The 24,743-nt window shown below is 42.8% G+C and overlaps 1 protein-coding gene across 5 annotated transcripts in view; it reads right to left on the bottom strand.

Annotated features, from left to right (window-relative positions):
• The window catches only part of pdzd2 (PDZ domain containing 2), a 544,030-nt gene that overhangs the window by 99,892 nt on the left and 419,395 nt on the right, over window positions 1-24,743 (bottom strand). The window lies entirely within an intron of this gene.

Below are 24,743 nucleotides of genomic sequence, written 5' to 3' on the forward strand. Positions count from 1 at the left end.
CTCGGTGATGTAACCTCCCTGTTAGAGGGTGCTATTGTCATACAACCATAGAAATGATAAAGCACACCTTGTCTATATTGATCCAAAAACACCCAATTGCCCTTTCAAATCCCATCTTCCTGCACATGGCTCACAACCCTGCAGCTTATACACACTTTTTAAAAGAGTAGGGCCTCCGCCTCCATCACTAACTCAGCAAATTACAGACATCCACCACCTTCTGCGTAAAAACTCTTCTCCTCATGTCTCCTCTAACCTTTTTGTATGTACCTTGAATTTATGACCCTGGTTTTTGAACACACTGCCAATGGAAACAGGTTTCTGCTCTCTATGCTATCTCTGCCCCTCACAGTTTTGTCCACCTCAATCATGTCATCCATCAGTCTTCTGGGTTCCAAGGAAAACAACCTCAACCTCTCCAACCTCTCCTCATAGATACAACTCTCCAGCCATGGCAACATTCTAGTAAATCTCTGCAGAGCAATTACATCCTTCCTGTAATGTGATGACCAGAACTGTACACAATACAACAGTTATGGTCTCACCAGTGTTTTATATAGTTTCATTATTATATCACTGCTTTTGTATTCTATACTTCCTTAAAAGAATATAAAGGCAGTATACTTAAGAGGGAAATCAGGAGGGCAAAAAGGGCACATGAGATAACTTTGGCAAATAGAGTTAAGAAGAATCAAAAGAGTTTTTACAAATACATTAAGGACAAAAGGGTAACTAGGCAGAGAATAGGGTCCCTTAAAGATCAACAAGGTGGCCTTTGTGTGGATCTGTAGGAGTTGGGCAAGATACTAAATGAGTATTTTGCATCAGTGTTTACTGTGAAAAAGGACATGGAAGATATAAAATGTAGGAAAATAGATGGTGTCATCTTGAAAAATGTCCATATTACAGAGGAGGAAACGCTGGATGTCTTGAAACACATAAAAGTGGACAAATCCCAGGACCTAATCAGATGTACCCTAGAACTCTGTGGGATGCTAGGGAAGTGATTGCTGGGTCTCTTGCTGAGATATTTGTATCATCCACAGTCACAGGTGAGATGCCTGAAGACTAGAGGTTGGCTAACATGGTGCCACTATTTAAGAAAGGTGATAAGGACAAGCCAGTGAACCATAGACCAATGAGCCTGATGGTGGTGGTGTGCAAGTTTAAAGGGAATGCTCAGGGACAGGATGTACATTTATTTGGAAAGACAAGGACTGATTAGGGATAGTCAACATGGCCTTTAGATTAGATTAGATTAGATTCCCTACAGTGTGGAAACAGGCCCTTTGGCCCAACAAGTCCACACTGACCCTCCAAAGAATAACCCACCCAGTCCCATTTCCCTCTGACTAATGCATCTAACGTTATGGGCAATTTAGCATGGCCAATTCACCTGACCTGTACATCTTTGGACTGTAGGAGGAAACCGGAGCACTCGGAGGAAACCCACGCAGACACGGGGAGAATGGACAACTCCACACAGACAGTCACCCGAGACTGGAATCAAACCTCGGACCCTGGTGCAGTGAGGCTGCAGTGCTAATCACGGAGCCACCCATGGAAATCATGTCTCGCAAACTTGATTGAATTTTTTGAAGAAGTAACAAAGACGATTGATGAGGGCAGAGTGGTGGACATGATCTATATGGACTTCAGTAAGGCATTCGACAAGATTCCCCATAGGATACTTGGTGGCAAGTTTAGATCTCAAGGAATACAGGGAGAACTAGCATTTGGACACAGGACCGGTTCAAAGGTAGAAGACAGAGGGTAGTGGTGGAGGGTTGTTTTTCAGACTGGAGGCCTGTGACCAGTGGAGTGCCACAAGGACCGGTGCTGGGTCCACTACTTTTTGTCATATATATAAATGATTGGATGTGAGCATAGAGGTACGGTTATTAAGTTTCCAGATGACACCAAAATTGGAGGTGTAGTGGACAACGAAGAAGGTTACCTCAGATTAAATGGGATCTTGATTAGATGGGCCAATGGGCTGAGAAGTGGCAGATGGAAATTAATTTAGATAAATGTTGAGGTGCTGCATTGTGGGAAAGCAATCTTAGCAGGAATTATACACTTAATGGTAAGGTCCTAGGGAGTACTGCTGAACAAGGAGACCTTGGAGTGCAGGTTCATAGCTCCTTGAAAGTAGAATCGCAGGTAGATAAGATAGCAAAGAAGGCATTTGGTATGCTTTCCTTTATTGGTCAGAGTATTGAGTATACGAGTTGGGAGGTCATGTTTCAATTGAACAGGACATTGGTTAGGCCACTTTTGGAATATTGCATGCAATTCTGGTCTCCTTCCTATCGGAAGGATGTTTTGAAATTTGAAAGGTTTAGAAAAGGTTTACAAGGATGTTGCCAGGGTTGGAGAATTTGAGCTAAAGGAAGAGGTTGAATAGGTTGGGGCTGTTTTCCCTGGAGCGTCAGAGACTGAGGGATGACCTTATAGAGGTTTATAAAATCATGAGGGGCATGGATAGGATAAATAGACAAAGTCTTTTCCCTGGGGAGTCAAGAACTAGAGAGCATAGGTTTAGGCCATGAGAGGGGAAAGATATAAAAGAGACCTAAGTGGCAACTTTTTCACGCAGAGGGTGATATGTGTATGGAATGAGCTGCCAGAGGAAGTGGTCAAGGAGAGTACAATTGCAACATTTAAAAGGCATCTGGATGAGTATATGAATAGGAAGGGTTTGGAGGGATATGGGCCGGGTGCTGGCAGGTGGGACTAGATTGGGTTGGGATATAGAACATAGAACATAGAAGAATACAGCGCAGTACAGACCCTTCGGCCCTCGATGTTGCGCTGATCAAAGCCCACCTAACCTACACTAACCCACTATCCTCCATATACCTATCCAATGCCCGCTTAAATACCCATAAAGAGGGAGAGTCCACTACTGCTACTGGCAGGGCATTCCATGAACTTACGACTCGCTGAGTGAAGAACCTACCCCTAACATCAGTCCTATATCTACCCCCCCTTAATTTAAAGCTATGCCCCCTTGTCATAGCTGACTCCATACGTGGAAAAAGGTTCTCACTGTCAACCCTATCTAACCTCCTAATCATCTTGTACACCTCTATCAAATCACCCCTAAACCTTCTTTTCTCCAATGAAAACAACCCCAAGTGCCTCAGCCTTTCCTCATAGGATCTTCCTACCATACCAGGCAACATCCTGGTAAACTTCCTCTGCACCCGTTCCAGTGCCTCCACATCCTTCCTATAGTATGGCGACCAAAACTGCACACAATATTCCAGATGCGGCCGCACCAGAGTCTTATACAACTGCAGCATGACCTCAGGACTCCGGAACTCAATTCCTCTACCAATAAAAGCCAGTACGCCATATGCCTTCTTCACTGCACTATTTACCTGGGTGGCAACTTTCAGAGATCTGTGTACATGGACACCAAGATCCCTCTGCTCTTCCACACTACCAAGTAGTCTACCATTAGCCCAGTAATCCATCTTTTTATTACTCTTACCAAAGTGAATCACTTCACACTTAGCTACATTGAACTCCATTTGCCACCTTTCTGCCCAGCTCTGCAGCTTCTCTATATCCCGCTGGAACCTGCCATATCCTTCCTCACTGTCAACAACTCCACCGACTTTCGTACCATCCGCAAACTTGCTCACCCAACCTTCTAACCCTTCCTCCAGGTCATTTATAAAAATGACGAACAGCAATGGTCCCAAAACAGATCCTTGCGGAACACCGCTAGTGACGGCACTCCAAGATGAACCTTTGCCATCAACTACTACCCTCTGTCTTCTTCCAGAGAGCCAATTCCTAATCTAAACCTCCAACTCACCCTCAATGCCATATCTCTGTATTTTCTGCAGTAGCCTACCATGGGGGATCTTATCAAACGCCTTACTAAAATCCATATATACCACATCTACCGCTTTACCCTCATCTACCTCCTTAGTCACCTTCTCAAAGAATTCAATAAGGTTTGTGAGGCACGACCTGCCCTTCACAAAACCATGCTGACTATCCTTGGATCACATTATTCCTATCCAAATGTTCTTAAATCCTATCCCTTACAATTCTCTCTAAGACTTTGCCCACAACAGAAGTGAGACTCACTGGCCTATAGTTACTAGGATTATCCCTACTCCCCTTCTTGAACAAGGGAACCACGTTTGCTAGCCTCCAGTCCTCTGGCACTACTCCTGTCGACAAAGAGGACACAAAAATCAAGGCCAATGGCTCTGCAATCTCCTCCCTTGCTTCCCAGAGAAGCCTAGGATAAATGCCATCAGGCCCAGGGGACTTATCTATTTTCACCCTTGCCAGAATTTCCAACACCTCTTCTCTACATATCTCAAAGCCATCCATTCTACTTATTCGTGCCCCAGTATTCATATCGACAACAATGTCCTGTTCCTGAGTGAATACTGACGAAAAGTATTCATTCAGCGCCTCCCCAATCTCTTCAGCCTCCACACGCAACTTCCCATTACTATCCTTGATTGGACCTATTCCTTCCCTAGTCATTCTTTTATTCCTAACATACCTATAGAAAGCCTTAGGGTTTTCCCTAATCCTACCCACTAAGGACCTTTCATGTCCCCTCCTTGCTGCTCTTAGCTCTCTCTTCAGGTCCTTCCGGGCTACCTTATAACTCTCAATTGCCCCTATTGAACCTTCACGCCTCATCTTTACAAAGGCCGCCCTCTTCCATTTAACAAGGGATTCCAACTCCTTATTAAACCACGGCTCCCTCACACGACCCTTTCCTCCCTGCCTGATAGGTACGTACTTATCAAGGACACTCAATAGTTGCTCCTTGAACAAGTTCCACATATCAATTACGCTCTTGCCTTGGAATCTACTTTTCCAATCCACACATCCTAAATCATGCCTCAACGCATCATAATTTCCCTGCCCCCAGCTATAACTCTTGCCCTGTAGTACACACTTATCCCTCTCCATCACTAGAGTAAAAATCACCGAATTGTGGTCACTGTCCCCAAAGTGCTCACCTACCTCTAGTTCTAATACCTGGCCTGGTTCGTTACCCAGAACCAAATCCAGTATGGCCTCACCTCTTGTTGGCTTATCTACATATTGTGTCAGGAAACTCTCCTGCACACATTGCACAAACACTGACCCATCTAACGAACTTGAGCTATAGCTTTCCCAATCAATATCAGGAAAGTTAAAGTCTCCCATAACAATCACCCTATTACTGTCACTCTTCTCCTGAATCATCTTCGCAATCCTTTCTTCAACGATTCTAGGACTATTAGGAGGCCTGTAAAAGACTCCTAACAGGGTGACCTCACCTCTCCTATTCCTAACCTCAACCCAAACTACCTCAGATGACAAATCTTCGTCCATCTTCCTTTCCACCGCTGTAATACTATCTTTGACAAGCAAAGCCACACCCCCCCCCTCTTTTACCCCCACCTCTGACCCTACTAAAACATTTAAACCCTGGAACCTGCAACAGCCAATCCTGTCCCTGATCTAGCCACGTCTCCGTAATAGCCACAACATCGAAGTCCCAGGTACCAACCCACGCTGCGAGTTCACCTACCTTATTTCGTATACTTCTGGCATTAAAGTATACACACTTCAAGCCACTCTTCTGTTTACAGGCACCCTCCTTTAAGATTGATGCCATATTCCTAACCTCCCTACACTCCAGGTCCTGCACCCTAAAGCTACAGTCTGGGTTCCCATGCCCCTGCAGAGTTAGTTTAAACCTCCCCCAAGAGCACTAGCAAACCTCCCCCAAGGATACTGGTGCCCCTCAGGTTCAGGTGCAGACCATCCTGTTTATAGAGGTCCCACCTTCCCCAGAAAGAACCCCAGTTATCCAAGTACCGAAATCCCTCCCTCCTGCACCATCCCTGTAGCCACGCATTTAACTGTTCTCTCTCCCTATTCCTCGACTCTCTATCACGTGGCACGGGTAACAAACCAGAGACAACAACTCTGTTCGTTCATATCTGGTCGGCATTGATGAATTGGACTAAAGGATCTGTTTCCATGTACCTGTGCAGTTGCAGGCAAGATGTCTCACTTCATCTGCTCCTCTCAGCATATTATTGTGTATTCCCTTTTACACTTTGACCTCCCCAAATGCATTGTGTCACACTTATCAGAGTTGAATTCTACCTGCCATTTTCCTGGCCAATTCACCAATCCATATGCATCATTTTGGAACTTACAGCTATCCTCTAAATTATTCACTACATGCCCAATTTCTGTGTCATCCATAAACTTCCCAATTGTGCTCCCCCGATGTTCAAGTTGGAACTGTTAATGTATGAAACAATTAGCAGAGGTCCCAACACTGAGCCCTGTAGAACACCACTTGAAACAGTTTCCATTCACAAGGGCAACCATTGACCATTACCCTTTGTTTCCTCTTGCTAAGCCAACACTGGATCTAATTCAATACATTAGCCTGTATCCCATGGACAGTTACTTTTTTGACCGGTCTGCCAATGTGGGACCTTGTCAAATGTCTTACTAAAAGCCATGTAGACGACATCCAGTGCACTACTGCCCTCCATCCTCTTTGTCATTTCCTCGAAGAATTCAATCAAACATGACCTTCCCTTAACAAAACTATGCTCATCAGTTCCTTTAGCGAATTATTGAATGAGATGGGTTTTTATAACAATTGATGAAAATTTCATGGTAAGGCTTCCAATTCCAGATTTATTGAATTTAAAATCCAACAGCTGCAATATTGGGATTTGAGCCTATTTCCCTAAATCATTAGTCTATGTTCCCAATCAGAGAAGGAGAAAATAAACAAGCAAAATCCATGGAACTGGTGACTGAACAGTGATGTCAGTTAAGGGTTGGATCAACCTTGGCAGTGATACCTCTCCACATTCAATTAACTTGCTGACACTAGAGTCAAGAGATGTACAACACGGAAACAAACCCTTCAGTTCAACCCATCCATGCTGACCAGATATCCTAAACTGATCTAGTCTGATGTGCCAGCATTTGTCCCATATCCCTCTAAACCTTTCCTATTCAGACACCCATCCAGATGCCTTTTAAATGTTGTAATTGTATCAGCCTCCAACACCTCCTCTGGCAGCTCATTCCATTCACACACCAGCCTCTGCATGAAAAAGCTGCCCTTTAGGTCCCTTTTCTATCTTTCCCCTCTGACCCTAAACCTATATTTTCTAGTTCTGGACTCCCCGAGTCCAGGGAAAAGACCTTGTCTAGTTACCCTATCCATGCCCCTCATAATTTTATAAACCTCTATAAGGTCACCCTTCAGCCTCTGACACTCCAGAGAAAACAGCCCCAACACATTCAGCCTCTCCCTGTAGCTCAAATCTTCTAACCCCCAACATCTGTGTAAATCTTTTCTGAACCCTTTCAAGTTTCACAAATCATTCCAATAGGATGGAAGCCAGAATTGCACACAAAAGCTGGATTTTCCAGCAACATCTTCCCCAGAGCAGAAAGCAGTAGAAAATCATAACAGGTAGTGAGTTCTGTCATTGCTACCATGTCATGGACTCATATTCCTTTCCCCTAACCTAACTTGGAAGACTGCTGGATGCTGCTTTGCCTCCTGCTACAAATACTCCAGCTGGGGGAGAGAGAGAGAGAGACAGGGAAGTTGCCTAATTTCTCTAGTTACTGCCACTGTGCAAACTAAGAATCACTTCAAGAAGGGTGCAAGTTCCATGCTCCTGTAGCAACTCAATCACTTATTGTACCTCTAAGTAGCAGGTTTCTTAATTGTGAAAAAGAAAAAAACTCCCCAGCACCATTCATGAAGTGAAGAATAATGATAAGTGGAGCAACACTACAGGTTTGGGATGAAGAGTAGATTTCGGAAAAAAATTCCAGCTTTAAATTTTAAGCATAATCATTCTGGCTTAGTGTTGAAAAAACCTGGCAATTGTGGTCCTATTTTCAGAAGTGGAAAAATACTTGTTAACAATTTCAATAATTTCACAATACCTTATTTTATCTGGAGCTCTGTGACTTCATGAACAAAAGTTCCAAAAACATTTGATTTTTAAAACTTTATTGCCAATATGTTTATCATTTAAAAAAAATTAAAACAAAAACCTCAAACCTATGGTATTTTTGTGAATAATGACCATTTGAAACACTCAAACAAAGAGCTGAATAATGTGCACACATTACATGATTATACCTGATATTTTAATTGTCCTCCATGCTGGAATGGAAACTATTTCTGATTAGATGCTTAAAAGGGCTTCTTTGTATTTTGAACTGAGATGTAATCTTTTGGGAACTGAGAAAATAGTATTTAGTTTCCTGATGATTCATTCAACATTCTTTTGGGAGAACTATTTATAATTTTTTAATTTTTGGATTGCATATGGAAGAATCAAACTATTATATTCCACGAGCACATGGGAGTTTAGTCTCATGGTTTCTCCCTCATAAGAAAGTATTTCTGAAATGATAGTTTGTTGCCTACATAATTCTCTGAGCGTTCTTGTGTTTCATACCTATTAATAAGTATGTCATTTTGGTGAACTCACAAGTGGAAAGCAGACAGCCCCCTACCTGACCTCCATTTGCCTGGGTGAGTAATGACAAAATCTACCTCACTTAATGATCCACAGATTGACTATATCCTGAGTTTTAGGCCTCTAACTATTCGGAACAACAGTGTAGCTTTGTACCAGACTGTAATCTACCTATGCCAGTTCTCTCTGCATCAGTTACATGGAGATTTATAGCTGCAAATTATATAAAGCTTTGAGTACTCATGCACCAACAAAAGCACATATTTTATATGATATGCATCATCTACCAAACATACTGAAGGATGAGTACAATGAAGTTATAAATAGTAGAGCATTTCCAAATTCATGATTAACTGAATCTAGTCAGAGGGCAACAGAAGATCCCTCTAGTCTGAGTGAAATCAGTTGCTACAATTGTCCTCTGTATTCCTATGCTGGAAGAAAGGAAATATCAAAAAATGTACCTGCTCCTGATTTCAACCTAATGACAACTGACAGAAATACGTACATGTAGATATAGATGGAATTAGGCTTTAGCTGTGTTGTCGCATACAGGGTGAATAACCTCAAAGTACTCACACAGAAAAAAATGTCTCCTTGTTTTCCAACGTAACCAAAACGTGTACATTTCAAAAATAATTTATTGGTTGTAAAGCCCCTTCAGTGTCAGGTAAGGTGCCATATTACTCTAGTGTCTCCAAGGATCTAATCATTGCCACCACCCCCCACCCCCAACTATTACTCAACTACATGCTGCCCTTGCCAACATCATCTGAGAAAGTTTGTTAGTTTTCACATGTACACTCATGATATCCAGCTTTACCTCATCACCTATATATCCTCAATTATTTTCATTGTGCATATTTGTTTCTTTAAACAAGTGATAACTTGAAATGTCTTGAATGACATTCAACATAATGGACAAGCTTGAACAGCCTATGTGGTTCCTATCGTTTGCTGCTTATTGGTACATGGGTACATCAAATCAGGGACACTGCTCACTCCACTGTCACGAAGTTGTCAGATTGCTTGCTTGACTTCCAGTAACAGGTAGTCTGATTGTGGGGAGAGGCATCACCTCTGGCAGTTTTGGCGGAGGAGGGTGAAATTTTGGTGTCGACTATCAGAGGGGAATAGGAGCGTCACATCCTGGGGGATAAGGCAGCAATGTTATGTTTTTAGATTAGATTCCCTACAGTGTGGAAACAGGCCCTTCAGCCCAACCAGTCTACACTGACCCTCCGAACAGTAACCCACCCAGACCCATTTCCCTCTGACTAATGCACCCAATACTATGGACAATTTAACATGGCCAATTCACCTGACGTGCACATCTTTGGAATGTAGGAGGAAACCAGAGCACCTGGAGGAAACCCACGCGGACATGGGGAGAATGTGCAAACTCCACACAGACAGTCACCCGAGACTAGAATTGAACCTGGGACCCTGGTGCTGAGGCAGCAGTGCTAATCACTGAGCCACCATGCCGCCCTATTGTCAGATCTTAGGTGAGAGGAGATGTCAGGTATCAGGTGTTGTTGGTTGCATTGGCAGGAAAGGTGGGTGTCAGGGCCTTGGGGGAGAAAGAGGTGTTGGAACTGGGGAGGTGTGTGGTGATGGTTTGGGAGTCTAGTGGTAACCATATAACCATTGTCAGTTGTTGTCAAAACCCATTTAATTCAGTGATGTCCTTTAAGGAAGGAAACTGCTATCCTTACCTTGTCTGGACTACATGTGACTCCAATCCCTCAGCAATGTGGTTGACTCTGAATTAGGGATGGGCAATTAATGTTGGCCTAGCTGGTGATACTCTGATCCCATGAATGAGTAAAACAAAAAATTACTTGAAGTTGAACCCACTGAATTTTCCAATTAAAATAGATTTTTTTGGGGGGTTCTCGATGCAGGCATCTTCAATTATTCAGGTGATTTCCTCAGAGTCTGTTACGTCAGGGCACCTGCAGGGTCCTGACATGCAACTCCAGTCTACGCTGCAGAAACATCTGTCTGGACATTGGAAATATCTGAGCCAATATTATTTTACAGCTGCTGTATAAATAAACTTGCTATATTGGGATTGATTCTGAGAATGTGATAAATTATCTGATCTCAGTAGATGATTCATAAATGTCATCACATCACTGAACTAGAGGTGGGAAAAAAACAGCAGGATTGCTGTTTGCTATGTAGCACTGATTGCTATGTATAATCTTGCTGTTTTTGTAACAATGAGATTTACTCTGATATAAAACAAAGAACAATGAATACTGGAGATCTGAAACAAAAAGAGAGAAAATCAGCAGGTCTGGCAACATCTATGGAAAGCAGAGTTAACATTTCAAGTTCGGTGACTCTTCATCAGAACAGGTTTATGTTGAGTTAATTAGTTGCTTGCTGGTACTGGCAGCACAATTAGCCTCAGTCTCATGTGTCAAGGAAGGATAGTGAGAGACAGCAGTCAGGTACCCAGATTTCCATCCACTTTCCATTCTATTGGAAAGTCAGATGCCATAGGAATTGATTAGACTGAGATTGGTTGCTCAAGGATTGATGAATAGAACATTAATTTTAAAACTGAGATGTTAAGATGATTGATGACATGAGTCAGCATCTCTAGGAGAAAATCAAAATAAGGAGGGAAAGTGAAGTTGGCGAATGGGCCTAGATTTATTTAGGATATCTGGTTAGTATGGACGAGTTGAATGAAGAGTTTGTTTCTATACTGTAGGTTTCTATCGGGAGGCTAGTGCAAAAATTGAGAGAGCTGTCTTACTGACTAGTTCAGCAACAACTTGACATAGCCTACTTATGGAATCATACCTTACAGAAAATGTTCCAGACACCACCATCAACAACCCTGGATATGTCCTGTCCCACCGGCAGGACAGACCCAGCAGAGGTTTGGTGGCACAGTGGTATCCACTGGAAGTCTTCAATATTGATGCTAAACCCCATGAAGTCTCATGGCTTCAGATTAAACATGGGCAAGGAAGCCTCCTGCTGATTACCATATATTGTCCTTCCTTAGATGATGAATCATTACTCTTGGACGAAGCACCAAGGCTGGCAAGGGTGCAAAACAATACTCGGGGTGGGGGATTTCAATGTCCGCCAAGAGTGGTTCGGCGGCAGCAGCACTACTGATCAAGCTGGTCAGATCCTAAAGGACAAAGCTGCTAGACTGGGTCTGCGGCAGGAGGACCAAGAAGCAACAACAGGCAAAAACATACTTAGCTTCATCCTTACCAACCTACTGACTGCAGATGCATCTGTCCATCGCTGTACTGGTAAGAGTGACCATCTCCTTGTGGAGATGAAGTCCCTGTCTTCACATTGAGAATACCCTCCATCGTGTTGTGTGACACTACCACCATGCTAAATGGGACAGACCTCAGACAGGAGAAAGTGAGGACTGCAGATGCTGGATATCAGAGTCGAAAAATGTGGTGCTGGAAAAGCACAGCAAGTTAGGCAGCATCAGAGGGGCAGGAGAGTCAACATTTTGGGCATAAGCCCTTCATCAGGGATGGGGAGGGGAGAAGGGGGCTGAGAGATAAATAGGAGGGTGGGGGTGGGGGGTGAGGTAGCTGGGATGCTGAGTTGTGCAGGTGGGGGGTGATTGTGATAGGTCGGAGGGGAGGGTGGAGCAGATAGGTGGGAAGGAAGATGGACAGGTAGCACAGTTCAAGACAGTCCGAGTTGGAGGATTAGATCTGGGATGAGGTGGGGAAAGGGAGATGATGAAACTGGTGAAGTCGATATTGATGCCATGAGGCTAGAGGGTCCCAAGATGGAAGATAAGACGTTCTCCCTCCAGGAGTCGGATTTGATGGTGGAGGAGGCCCAGGACTTGCATGTCCTTGGCGGATTGGGAGGGGAGTTGAAGTGGTGAGCCGCAGGCTGGTGGGGTTGTTTGGTGCATGTGTCCCAGAGATGTTCTCTGAAATGTTCCATGAGTTGGCATCATGTCTCCCCAGTGTATAGGAGGCCACATTGAGAGCAGTGGATACAGTAGATAAGGTAGGCAGAAGTGGGTACTGCAGATGCTGGAGATTAGAGTCAAGATTAGAGTGGTGTTGGAAAAGCACATTTCGGGCAAAAGCCCTTCATTAGGAATTCTGCCTGACCTGCTGTGCTTTTCCAGCACCATTCTACTCTTGACAGTAGATGAGGTGTTTGGATGTGCAGGAAAAATTTCTGCCAGATGTGGAAGAATCCTTTGGTGCCTTGGACAGACGTGAGGGGGAGGCATGGGTGCAGGTTTCACATCTCTTGCGGCGACAAGGGAAGGTGCTGGGAGTGGGGGTTGGGTTGGAGGGAGGTGTCGACCTAATAAGGGAGAATTGGAAGAAATGGTCTTGGCGGAACACAGATAGGGGTGGGGAGGGAAATATACCTCTGGTGATGGAAATGGTGGAGTGGTGAATCCAGAGATTAGTGGAGTGGAAGGTTAGGACCAGGGTGTTCCCCTAGTCCAATGCCCCTTACCAACCCCACTCCCTCTCCTGTAAAAACGCTATCCCCTACTCTCTATTCCTCCATCGTAACTGCTCCCAGGAAATGCAATTCCACACCAGGACGTCCCAGCTGGCCTTCTATTTCAAGGACCACCCCTCCAAATGCAACAAGGATGGAATCCCCTTGGTTTTCACCTTCCACCCCACTAACCTCTGGATGCAGCGCATTATCCTCCACCATTTTTGCCACTTACAGTCAGACCCCACTACCAGAGATACATTTCCCTCCCCACCCTTTCCTTTAGTGAGGTGACCAGAACTGCACATAGTATTTCAGTTGTGGCATGACTGAGGCACTGTACAACTCCATCATTACTTCCTTGCTCTTACACTCTAGACCATGAGTAATGAAAGCAAGTGTCCCAAATGCCTTCTTAACTATCCTATTCACGTGTTCTGCTGACTTCAGGGATCTGTGAATAATTACCCCAAGATCCTTTAGTTCCTCTAAGCTATCCAGATTCCTGCCATTCATTAAATACTCCCTCATCTTATTTCTTCTTCCAAAGTGCAATACCTTGCACTTTTCAGGGTTAAATACCATCTACAATTGGTCTTTCCATCTGACTAACCCATCTATAGGGATTCATGTTCAAATGCCACAAGATCTGGACAATATCCAGGCTTTGGCTGACAAATGCTTCAATCAACATCTTTGGAGTTACCATTGACCAGAAACTCAACTGGACTCACCACATAAGCATAGTGGCTATAACAGCAGGTCAGAGGCTAGGAATATTGTGGCGAGGAACTCACCTCCTGACTCCCCAAAGCCTGTTCACCATCTACAAGGCACAAATCAGGAGTGTTATGAAATACTCTCCATTTGCCTGGATGGATGCAGCTCCAAAAACATTCAAGAAGCTTGACACTGTCCTGGACAAGGTAGACAAGCAGGAGGGTAGAAGACGTCACAACCCAGGCAGCATCAAGAGGTGGAGAATGTTTTGGCTGTAACTCTTCCACAGGATCTGAAGAAGGGTTACAACTGAGACGTTGACTTCACCTCCTCATGCTGTCTGCCTTGCTGTGTTCTTCCAGCTTCCTGCTTGTCTACCTTGGATTCCAGTATCTGTAGTTTTTTTGTCTCTAACCAATCTGAACAAAGCAGCCCACTTGATTGGCACTGCATCCACTCCCTCCACCACCGATGCTCAGCAGCAACAGTGTGAACTATCTTCAAGATGCACTGCAGTAATTTACCCACGGTAAATCCTGGAATTTACCTACTGGGTCAAAATCCTGGAATTCCCTCCTCAAGGGCATTGTGGGCCAACCTACAGCTTGTGGAATGCTACAGTTTAAAAGAAGGTTCAAGATGGCAGCTTAGCACCAATTCTCAAGGGCAACTAATGACAGGCTGGCCAACCAACGATGTCCATGTCTCACAGGCGAATTAAAAAAACACTTCAACTGTAAAAATCTGACAGTTAAAAACTATTTTCAAATTAATACTTATAGCGGCTAGCACTGTTTTTCAAGATGCTTTGTAAACCTCCTTTTTGTTGAAGCATTTTACATGAGCTTCTTCTATTCCTCTGGTCTTTCTGAATGCCATCTCTGTTTGGTTCGCCTGACACATCAGAAAGCAAGAGGTGTGGAAAAGCCTCCTCCTTAGCTGTCATCAGGAGTTGGCACCTCGGAATGATGAAGCACCATTGATCTCCCTGATTTTGTCTTCTCTCCTGGCAATTGCTGCAGCTGATGTTGGCAATTTCCCTGCTCAAGATAACTCAGCTTAGGAAGTGAGCGGAATGAGACTAAAATCTGTCTTATCTGTGACCATTGAAAATATGTAGGTAGTTTAAAATATTCATTATGAAATTACTACAACTTTCAAAATTATGAGACACACCAAATAACTATGTATATATATATAGCATTTATAAATACTGTATTCCACTCCTAGACCTCAAATCAGACCAAATTAAAAATGTTCAATAGCAGAATGTGAAAAATCTACGTTAATAGTTTTTCCAGGTTGAAAAATCTCAGTCTTGAACAATAGTTGGAAAACTAAATCAGTAATACTTCATAAAGGTGAGGTCATGGTTACAAATGGAGCTCCTGTTGTGATGAATTTAAAGTAAGTACTGAGAAGACATTTGTAATTTAAAGTCACTTATTATATTTCCTGGCACTGAAGCACTGGAACATTTTTTCTTACAATTCATTTGGGTGTTTCTGTCTGATTTACACAGCCTTTACAGAAAGTAGAAAGGACAAGGAGTCAAACACCAGGCAAGTTGGGAATAAATTACATTTATGACAAGTTCAAATGAGACACATGCTCCACCACTGAAACAAAGGATTGGATTTTACACGGTGCTGTGGTCCTCTTGTCCCTCTCTGCCCCACTATCATTTGGAAGCTGAATTTCCATGCCTCAGGGTCAGGAAATTCTGTTGAATTTCCAATTGAACTGCTAGCAGCTCTGTGATCACAGCCATACTTGACAGGAGTGCAGCTTATTTCTGGGACCAGTGACAGTGGAGCTGTCACTGACAATGTGGCAGGTATTTCATTGGAGTCAGACTCAGAGATCCTAGTGAGATGGGTGACAGGGAATGGATTTGAGAAATAAACATGGGGAGTGAGAGTAAAATGGTGACTGTGACTGTGTTGGTAAAGCAGTAAGGGTGACTGTCAGGGAATGGTTGTAGAGGGATTTTACAAAGTACTGATGGGTATGGGGATGACCACACCACCCACCCCAACATCAACTGGGCTACCTACTTGGTGTGGGCCAACCCTGCTGTGGGTAAAATATTGAGGGGGCACGATGAGGCTGGTCATGTGGTGCTCAAGTATTCATTAAGAGCCTTGTTATTCCATGGGTGGAAAAGCTACTATCCATATACACAGCTATAAAATTTCACACAACATGGGGGTCAAACTGCCAGGTGACACGTAAACTACACACTAGAACTTAATGACGCACACCCTTTATTCAAACCCACCAGTTAGAGAAGCAAGAAATATAAAACCAATCCATACAGCAGAAACTGGGTTTCTTCTCCACCAGAAAGCCATTTGCATCCTACTGTGCTCAATGTTAACCTGGTGAGGTCTGAATTGCTAGATCTACGGATCAGGTCTGATTACATCAATTGGACACCAATATTTTTAACTTTGGCTTCAGCAGGGAAATTGCTGTGACTTCCCAACACACCCAAGCCAGTCCAAATAAGATTGGAATATGAAGAGGTCCAGAACAGGATGCCTTTTACTTTATGTCAGATGATCAAGGTGACCAGAAGTGGTTGCTCAAGCCTGATGACATTTCTTCTTCAAGGTGATACAGAAACCCTGTTTCCCATACCTAAATGCATGCCCATTGGAAACCGTATGCTTGATTTTCAATCGGGCAGATAGTCATTCATACAACAGAAGCACAAGGAACAAGTGTAAGCTACTTAGCAAGGTCATGTCAGATCTGATTTTAACCTCAACTTTACATTGCTGCATCTCCCTGTTGACCACTCATTCCCCTCAGTAACCAAGAATATATCTACCTTAAAAATATCTAATGTTTCTGCATCCACTGCCTTTTGAGGAAGGGAATTCACAACCTTCTCAGAGAAGAAAATGTTTTCTCATCTCTGTTTTAACTGAGTGACTCCTTATTTCTAAATTATGACCCCTAATTCTAGATTCTCCCACAACAGGAAACATCTTCTCAATGTCCCCTCAGTCAAGTCCCCTCAGGATCTTAAATGAAACAAAGAACTGCAGATGCTGGAAATCTGAAACAAAAACAGAAATTGCTGGAAATACCCAGAAGGTCTGGCAGCATCTGTGGACAGAAGGCAGAAGGAGGTGGTTCTAGAAATCGTGGATGCATTGGTGATCATTTTCCAATGTTCTATAGTTTCAGGATCAGTTCCTGCGGATTGGAGAGTGGCTAATTTTGTCCCACTTTTCAAGAAGGGAGGGAGAGAGAAAACAGGGAATTATAGACCCGTTAGCCTGACATCAGTGTGGGAAAGATGCTGGAGTCAATTATAAAAGATGAAATTACGACTCACTTGTATAGCAGTAACAGGATAGGTCAGAGTCAGCATGGATTTACGAAGAGGAAATCGTGCTTGACTAATCTTCTGGAAGTTTTTGAGGATGTAACTCTGAAGATGGACAAGGAAGAGCCAGTGGGTATAGTGTCCCTGGACTTTCAGAAAGCCTTTGTTAAAGTCCCACATAGGAGATTAGTGAGCAAATTTGGGCACATAGTATTGGGGGCAAAATACTGACTTGTATTGAAAATTAGGTGCCTGACAGGAAGCAAAGAGTAGTGATAAGGGGTCCCTTTCGGAATGGCAGGCGGTGACCAGTGGTGTACCACAAGGTTCAGTGCTGGGACCGCAGCTGTTTACAATATAAGGTATTAAAAGTAATATTAGCAAATTTGCTGATGACACAAAGCTGGGTGGCAGGGTGAAATGTGAGGAGGATGTCATGAGAATACAGGGTGACTTGGACAGGCTGGGTGAGTGGACAGATGCTTGGCAGATGCAGTTTAATGTGGACAGATATGTGGTTATCCACTTTGATGGCAAGAACAGGAAGGCAGATTACTGTCTAAATGGAGTCAAGTTAGGTAAAGGGGAAGTACAATGAGGTCTAGGTGTTCTTGTACATCAGTCAATGAATCCAAGCATGCAGGTAGTCAAGAAAGCTAATGGCATGCTGGTCTTCATAACAAGAGGAATTCAGTATATGAGCAAAGAGGGCCTCCTGCAGCTGTACAGGGCCCTGGTGAGACCGCACCTGGAGTATTGTGTGCAGTTTTGGTCTCAAAATTTGATGAAGGACATTCTGACTATTGAGGGAGTGCAGCGTAGGTTCACGAGGTCCTGAAATGGTGGGACTATCATATGTTGAAAGATTGAAGCAACTGGGCTTATATACACTTGAGTTTTGAAGGATGGGAGGGGATCTGATTGAGACGTATAAGATTAGTAAAAGATTGGACACTCTGGAGGCTGGAAGCTTGTTTCCGCTGATGGGTGAGTCCAGAACCAGAGGACACAGTTTAAAAATAAAGGTAGGCCATTTAGAACAGTGTTGAGGAGAATTTCTTTCCCCAGAGAGTGGTGGATATATGGAATGCTCTGCCCCAGAAGGCAGTGGAGGCCAAGTCTCTGGATACTTTTGAGAAAGAGTTGGATAGAGCTCTTAAAGATAGTGGAATCAAGAGTTATGGGGATAGGGCAGGAACAGGATACTGATTGCGAATGATCAGCCATGATCATAATGAATGGTGGTGCTGGCTCAAAAGGTCAAATGGCCTACTGATCAAACTGATCAGGTCAAACTGATCGAAGTTCATAAAATAATGTGAGGTATAGATAGAGTTAATAGCAGTTGGTTTTTCCCTATGATGGGGGATTTCAAGACTACAGGGCACATTTTTAAGGTGAGAGAAGAAAAATTTAAAAAAGATATGAGACAATGTTTTTACACAGAGGATGGTTCACATGTGGAATGAACCTCCTGAGAATGTGGTGGATGTGGGTACAATCACAATGTCTAAAAGATAGCTAAATGAATGGGAAAGGTTTGGAGGGAGTGGGCCAGGAGCAGGCAAGTGGGATGAGTTTTGTTTTGGATTATGTTCGGCATGAACTGGTTAGACCAAAGGATCTGTTTTCACGCTCTGTGACTCTATAAGCCATAGAAAATGGCTTGAAAATCCAGAGAATACAGGCCTACCCTGTCTAGCCTTTCCTCACAAGGAAATCTGCTCATTCTAGGTATAAGTCTAGTAAACCTTCTCTGAACTACTTGGAACCCATTAATATCCTTCCATAAGTACAGTGACCAATCCTGTGCACAGTACCTGAGATGCTGTCTCACCATGACTTGTATAACTTAAGCAAAATCTTCCAGCTCTTGAATACTATTCCTGTCACAATAAACCATAACATTATATTAGCTTTCCTGATTACTTGCTGTACCTGCATACTAACCTAGGACACCCAGATACCTCTGTCAATCACAGCTCTGCAACCTCTTGTTATCGAGATAGCATGTTTCTTTTTTATTCTTTCTACCAAAATTGACAATTTCACACTTTTCAACATTGTGCTCCATTTTCCAGATCATTGCCCACTCACATAAGCTGTCTATGACTCTTTGTCGGCTCCTTCTTCCCTTCACAACTCATTTTCATACCTATTTTTGTGTCATCAGTAAATTTAGTTACCATACCTTTGACCACTTCATACACGTCATTTGTACAAACTATAAACAGTTGAGGCCCTAGTCAGCAACCCCTGTGACATACCACTAATGACATCCCATCAGTTTGAAAAAGACTTGTTTATTCCTATTCTCTGCTTCCTGTTACCCAAGCCAATCTTCTATCCATGCCATATGTTAACCCCTACACCATGAGCTTTTATTTTCTGCAATAACCTTTGTTGTGGGCACCTTACCAAATGTCTTCTGCAAATCTAAATACAATAGATCCACTGGTTCGTGTTTATCTACAGTGCAACTTATCTCTTCAAAGAACTCCAATAAATTAGTTAAACATGATTTCATGTTGGTTTAGCTTTAATATCTTGAATGTATTCAAGTATCCTGTTATAATGTCTTTAATACCAGTTTCTAACAGAATGGTCAATGGTACAACTTTGAGGAGAGTACAGGGACAAAATGATCTCAGGGTTCACATGGATAATTCTCTGAAGGTGGGCAGGGAAGTGGAAACAATTGTTAAAAAGGCTTATAGGATCCTTGGATAATAACTAGAGGTATAGAATATTAAAGGATGAGAGAAACTGGGTTTATTCTTTTTGGAGCAGAGAAATATAAGAGGTGACCTTATTGAGATGTTCAGAATTATGAAGAAGTTTCAGGGTAAAAGAAGATATATTGCTTCCACTAGTTGGTATGTCAGTAACTCAGGATCACAATTTCAAGGCTGTCAGCAAAAGAGCTAGGAGTGAGATGAGGAGAGACTTCTTTATTCAGAGTTGTTAGGATTTGGAATGCACAGCCATGGAGAATGGTGGAGGCAGAATTTGTAGGAGGTTTCAAAAGACAGCAACATACATTTGACAGGGATGAATTTGGAGGGCTCTGGAGATAGGGCGGGAGAATGGAACTAGCTGGGTAGCTCTTTTGGGAGCTGGTAGAGATATGATGGGTCGAATGGCATTCTTCTGTACTGTAAAATTCTATGATTTGTCCTACACTCCATGCTACCTACCTGCTCACCCACTAATAGTGGTGGTCACCAGTCAAAATTGTATCATCCTACTGCTGAATTGTGCAAGAAACATTGTGGGGGCTAAAATCAACCACAAAGACCCCTCCAGTCAATTGGTTCAATCAGGTTGGACAGAACACAAGCCTTAATAAAAACCTCTTGTAATTATCAGCTATTAGTCCAGATTTTGTGGGAGTGGTATATCTCATGTTACTCTGTTGAATAGACTTGTTCACACACAGTTAGATTTTAAAACCTTTTGCCCATAAAGTTAGTCAAAGTGCTAGTTAATGAATTTGTGGGAGAGAAGCATGGCATCTGTAATGTTCATGACCAATAAGCATTTCTTCTTGACCAACAGATTAAACAGCTGAAAAATAAATAGTAGAAGGATTGAGGAAGAGGTTAGAGAGGATGAATTCAAGTACAGCAAGGAAGAACAATTTGATTAAGACTGAGGAGAAAGAATGACAAAAAAATTTAAGAAAACATAAGTTTAAAATCTCCATCAATTTACATCCTGAAATAATGAGGCTGTACATTTTTAATTTTCACCTTCTGGGCAGAAAGGTTGATTGGCAATTCCATACAATTATGTAACAACAACTTGTATTTCTACAACAAAAGGCTCCTCACAGAAAAGATTTAAAGAAAAATTGGACACTGTGCCATGTGAAGCAACTTTGGAGTGGACAGTTAACAGCTTGGTCTAAGATTTAGTTTTAAGTAGTATCTTAAAAGGAAAATAGAGGGTAAAGAAGAGAGGCACATTTATCAAGGGAATTCCAGCGTTTAGCACTGAGCAACTGATATCAACGGAGCAATTAAAATTGGTGTTGTCCAAGAGGTCAGACTTGGATGAGGCCAGATATTTGCCATTGGGCTAAAAAAGGTTACAGAGATTTTGTAGGCGATTTGAAAATAAGGAATGAATAGGGAAAAGATTAAATGCGAGATGTTGTTTTATTGTCACATGTACTGAGATACAAGAAAAAGTATTGCTTTGCATGCTAACCAGACAAATCATACCTTAAATAAATACATCAGGGTAATAGAACAGAATGCAAATTGTAGTTTTACAGCTACAGAGAAGGTGCAGAGAAAGACCAACTCTCAAATATGAGAGCTCTGGTCATAAGTCTGTTAACAGAGACGAAGCTGTTCCTGAATCTGTTGGCACAAATTTTCAAATTTTTCTTATCTTTTGCCCGATGGAAGAGAGTAGAACTGGGGTGAGAGGGGTCTTTGCTTATGCTGTTTGCTTTCCCAAGGCAGCGAGAAGTGTAGACAGAGTCAATGGAAGTAAGGCTGGTTTTTGTGATGGACGTTCACAATTCTCTGTAATTTATGGTGGTCTCTGGGCAGAGCAGTTGCCAAACCAGACTGTGATGTATCCAGATAGGATGCTTTCTATCATGAATCTATAAAACTGGATAATAGTCATTGTGGGGATGCCAAATTTCCTTAGCCTTCTGAGCAAGTAGAGGCTTGGTTTGCTTTCTTAAGTGCAGCATCAACATGGATGAGCCAGATCAGATTCTTGGTGATGTTTACTCCTTGGAACTTGAAGCACTCTTCTACATCCACCTCAGCATCATGTATACAGAGAGGAGCATGACCTCCACTCTGCTTCCAGAAGTCGACAATCAGCTCATTCACTTTGCTGACATTGAAAGAGAGATTGTTGTCTTTCCACCATGCCACTAAGCCATCACTTTCTTATACCCTGTCTCATTGTTGTTGAGGTCTGGCACACTATGGTAGTATCATCAGCAAATTTGTAAACAGAGTTAGAACTGAATTTGACCACACTCTTGTTAGTGTATAAGGAGTATAGTTGAGTATACAGCCTTGCAGAGCACTGGTGTTGGAGATTATTGTGAAGGAGATGTTCTTGCCTATCCTTACTGATTGTGGTCTGTGGGCCAGGATGTCTAGGAACCAGCTGCAAAGGATGGAGCAGATGGAGGAGATGCATCGCTTGTTGAAATTTACAATTCACAGGGTATCTCTTCTTCATTGTAAGTTCCAAGCTGATTTGCATTTTGATAATTGCATGTATTGTTATCTACCGCTATTTTTGCAGAACATACCAGGCAATTATGTTTTTCAAGGGCAAATCACTAAGAAAATGTACAAGTCTTGAATACTCAGTTCATAATGGCCTGTATCAAACCCCAGACCAGATGTTCTATCCCAAGTCAGGACAGTACAGGAGATGACCAGCAAAAATAAGCTTCCGTACCAGTCTGCCACCTCTGTTTCTGACTTGGCTGAGCTTTCTGAGGATGGCAGGATGTGGGGTGGGAAAGTGAAATTGCTATCTTGTTTATTGGGCTTTGTGGTCATTGGATAGCTCATAAACAGTTCAACTTCTGACTTTCCGAGATTTTCATGCAGCTAAGTGGCCGTTTGCACTTTGGGAAATTGCATAACTGTAGCCTGATGGGAACTGGGGTGGCTGTTTTGAAATAATTTTATTTGATGGAAGAAAGTGCGATAATTTCCCCTACCATATCCCAAGTCCAAACTTTTCATTGGCTTTGGTCAATTTGAAGATAAAGGCTCTCTCAGATTTTTAAATCTACACATAAATAGTAGTCACAGCGAGAGCTGCTAATTCAGATTTAAACATGCCCCTTTTGTGGTGTCCCACTTCCACTCTTCTCACAATGTTCAGCACCATTTGCAACTCCTCATACACTGAAGCAGTCCGTGCAAGTGCAACAAGATCTGGACAATATCCAGTCTTGGGCTGACAAGATGCAAGTAACATTTTAGCCACACAAACGCTAGGCTATGACCATCATCAATAAGAGACAAACTAACCATGCACGCCATGACATTGAATGGTGTTACCATCACTGAATTCCCCCATTATCAACATTCTGGGAGTTATCGTTGATCAGAAACTCAATTGGGCTCACCACATAAATGCAGTGGCTACAAGAGCACATCAGATGCTAGGAATATTGCAGCAAATAAATCACCTCGTGACTCCCCAAAATCTACAAGGTATAAGTTAGGAGTGTGATGGAATATTCGGCACTTCTCTGGATAAGTACATCCCCAACAACACTCAAGGAGCTTGACACTATTCAGGACTAAGCAGCCCACTTGATTGGCACTGTAAACACAAGCATCCACTCCCTCCATTACTGGTGCCCACTAGCAGCTGTGTATACTATCTGCAAAGTACACTGCAGAACTTCACCAAAGATCCTCAGACAGCATCTTCCAAACCCATGGTCACTTCCATCTAGAAGGACAAAGGCAGCAGATATATAGGAACACCACCATCTTCAAGATTCCCTTCAAGCCACTCACCACCCTGACTTGAAAATATTATTGGTATTCCTTCACTGTCGCTGGGTCAAAATCCTGGAATTCCCTCTCTAATGGTATTGTTGCTCCAAACCATATTCCCAGTACCTTCAGGTAACCTGTCCTGACGGTGAAGGGGATGAAAGATCGGTCAGCTCAGTTTGCAAAGAACATGCCCTTGCTCTTGCCTCAATTTAACTTGGCTCCCAAGGCCAGTTCTAACTGGACACAGATGTTCAGGAGTCTACATACTGACAGTGGACCCGAGCAGAAAACAGCAGAAAACCTCATGCACGTACAGGGAGGTTTGACCTGCAGGCCTCTGGTGCCTGGAATAGTCACCCCTCTCAGGCTCATATCTTTCTTGATAGACTCAGCAAATAGCTCTATACAACACACAAACAAGGCAGGAGAGAGTGGGCAACCCTGTTTGACTCCAGATATGATCAGGAAACATTCTGAGTCCTACCCATTGATTGTGACTGCACTACCGATGTTGGTGTAGAGCACTGGGATCCAATTATGGATTTTCTCCATCATACCTCAGCACCCCAGCAACAAAGGCAGGAATGAGAGCCAGCACTGGACCTAACTTTTGTCTGGAATAGGAAAATCCATTCCCTCATGAATTATGTTGATTCAATATTTTAATCTTAATATTAACCACCCAATGATGGATGGGAGGCATAGGTGACAGAATTAAACCATATGTGCAAAACTCAACTGAAACTAGATGCAAATGCCATGTGATTCATAATGTTTTCTCTTTCCTAACCCACTGGTGCAGTAGTTAATGTTCCACTTCCCTCCACTGGACTTCCTTTTAGCCTGCCAGCTGAAGGATCAATTTGATCGGAAGAAGAATTGGTTCCACAGAGTGATAATAAATTTCTGTCATTAAGATTAGCAGGATTGCTGCACCTCTGAAAATATCAGTGTGATTTTTGGAAGCTCATTCAGCTGTTAGCCTTATCCCTCAATAGTTGGGATTAGGAGATCTCTAAATCTAAGTCCAATTTCTGAAAATCATTAAATCAGTAAAATAATTGTACTAAGTGCTCATCTGTGATGGTAAAGGGAACAGTTCAAATAGAAAATAGGAGGCACACATCAATAGCAGAATTTACTCCTTCACTATCAGCTGTACATGAAGGACAGTAAGTTCATAAT

The sequence above is a fragment of the Chiloscyllium punctatum genome, chromosome 1 (assembly GCF_047496795.1).
Source record: "Chiloscyllium punctatum isolate Juve2018m chromosome 1, sChiPun1.3, whole genome shotgun sequence".
NCBI lineage: Eukaryota > Metazoa > Chordata > Chondrichthyes > Orectolobiformes > Hemiscylliidae > Chiloscyllium > Chiloscyllium punctatum.